Raw genomic sequence first — 2,651 nt, forward strand, 5'->3', positions numbered from 1 at the left:
TATAAGACCCGCGAAATCGGGTTGAGAAAGAGGGTTGTTCCCATCAAGTTGCTGTTGGAGCTTGAGCATTGCTTCCAACGTTTCTTCCGGAGAATGCAGCAGGCTTCAAACATCCACTAATTTTTTGGACTTCCAACTATTTTAGCAAAGGAGTGCTGCAAGTTCCATTTTCCTACGATCCTCGGGCCGTTGGCAAAGGCATGCGAGCAGATCTACTCATCATTGATGGAAGAAATCGAAGTGTTGATTTAGGAGGTAAGCATTCAGAGAACTAATTTTCCAAACCTCCTTTGCTTCGGGACATTGATGGATGTTGTGGTTGATGCTCTCTTCTTATTGACAGCGAGAACAATATGGGTTGGTTGAGAAAAATCTTACGTGAAGTACCTGGAGCACAAGAAGCCTTTCAAGGAGAGCCTTCCACAAAAATATGTGGACATTAGTTGGGACTCAGTTTCCAGAGTCAATTCCAGAGTTGCTGCTGCTTCATAACATCAGGAAAATCAGTCTTACATGATAAAATTGATAAGCTATTTTGTAATCAGATGCAACATCATAGGATTTTGATTTATTTAGACACTATTAAATTTCATCATCCTTTTGTACTAGTTTAATGGCCTGAATATGATTACTGATTTCAAAGGGGAAGATATCATTGACTAGCTCTTATTTTCACCCTTTGGATAGGGATAATAGGTCTTTAACCCAAAAAAAAGAAATCTGAACTTCCGGGACCAGGGATGAGTAACTCCAGTTAACAATGAAGGGATATGGGGGAGGTAACCAATGATCTTCAAAGACTTTAATTATACTGCCAGAACCGACCCTAATGTAGGCCTTTTTCGACAACTCTACTACCTTTCAGGATATTGCACTTGTCCCATGAAGGTTTACTGGCCAATTCTGCCTTCAATGCATTCCCATATTTAAAATATTAAAAAATTCCACTCTCTTCCCTAATAGATACTAAAATGACATTCTCCTCTCTTTTATTTGTAAAATGTACATTTTTTTCTCTTATAACTTTATAAAATGTACATCAGATTTTTCACGTACCATGCCAGGACCAAACAGAGGTAGCAATTGAAGGTTTAAACAAAGGTAGCAATTGAAGGTTTTCAAATCCTTCACGTACGACGTGAATAAACCAGGGAGCAATTTGGGCTATATCAAGGCTTCACGTACAACGCGAATGCCTCACGTATCATGTGAGAAATGGATCACCTTCCAGAACTTAATGAATTCATCAAAGACCTTCAACTCTCCATCAATTCAAGGGTTAACTTAATAGCTCACTAATCACAGCATTAATTGAGAATTTGCAAGAGAAAAATATTGAAAGCTTTGCTAAAGACGATCACTAATTAGTTAGATTTGATTCTGTTTTAAGTTTTGAATTTGAATTTCTTTTACGGTTAGTATTTAAAGGAGAAGTCGGACACTTAGAGAGGGCTCCTCGACTTCGGCAGTTTTTACTTTTAATAATTAAGAATTTTTCTGAAGAACGTGAGCAACTAATTCTCCTTGGTTAAGGTTAGGAGCTCTGTTGATTCCATGGATTAATACATTGACTTTTCTAACTTTAATTTATACATTGATTTCTTATTAAGAAAAGGTTTTCGTTCTTCATCTTAAAGGGTTTGAATGTGTTGGGAAACAATTCTTCTCTTACTTGAATTCTCTTAACCTCTTGAAAAAGTTGATTAATTGAATTAAGCTTGAAAACCAATTCTCACAACTCTTAAGTTTTGAAACTAGACTTGATAAGTGACATCGAATCAACTAGGGAAGATTCTTATGAATTGTGTGGCTTTATAAATCAGTGAACGTGTGTAACTCTTTTCTTAAATAATTGACTAAGGGATTAGCGATTAATTAGGTTAAAGAGAAATTGAATCACCAAGGTATTGGGGTTTGATTACTAACGATTTGCCATAGAAGTATCTTTGCATGATTAAGGTAGAAAGTGAAAAGTATTAATCTGAAAGTTTTAATATCTCCGAAACCTTAACTTTCTTAATCATATCATCTTTTCAATACTCACTTTTTGTTTTCGTTTACTTGCTGTTTATCTTTCAAGTGTTTAAAACCCTAATTTGGTTGTCTGACTAGATTAATCGGTTGACTATTGTTTGCTTAATCCGTTAATCCTCATGGGATCGACACTCACTCACTTGAGTTATAACTTGATATGACTCGATGCATTTGCCGGTATTTTGTGGTTTGAAAAATCCGCATCAGTGAGTTTTATGATTATCCTTGTGATTACATTCGGCCTTCTCCTATCTTTGATGAATCTTGCATACTTAGGATTTGAGAATTTTCAAAAATATAGATCTGAATTGTGTTAAGAGAATTCTCTTGAGCTTGTATAAATTGAAGGCATTTACTTCACAACTTATTTGGGGAAAGATAATTGAGGCTTTTGACTCTAAATGTTCTATCACAAAGCAACACTTAATGGGCTTTCAATCGATATCCTAGGCCACTTGGCCCAAGTTACCGGGTGATAAAGCATCCCTTGGATCTAATTACCCAAGCCTCTCCTTGACACAATCACACCACAAGCACATAACTAGGAAACTATTGATCCAGACATCGATGTCCAAAGCCTCTTTGGACTCTAATTGCTTTGTCTCAAGGTGACTCTT

This window comes from Arachis ipaensis, chromosome B06 (genome assembly GCF_000816755.2).
Source record: "Arachis ipaensis cultivar K30076 chromosome B06, Araip1.1, whole genome shotgun sequence".
NCBI classification, from domain to species: Eukaryota; Viridiplantae; Streptophyta; class Magnoliopsida; order Fabales; family Fabaceae; genus Arachis; species Arachis ipaensis.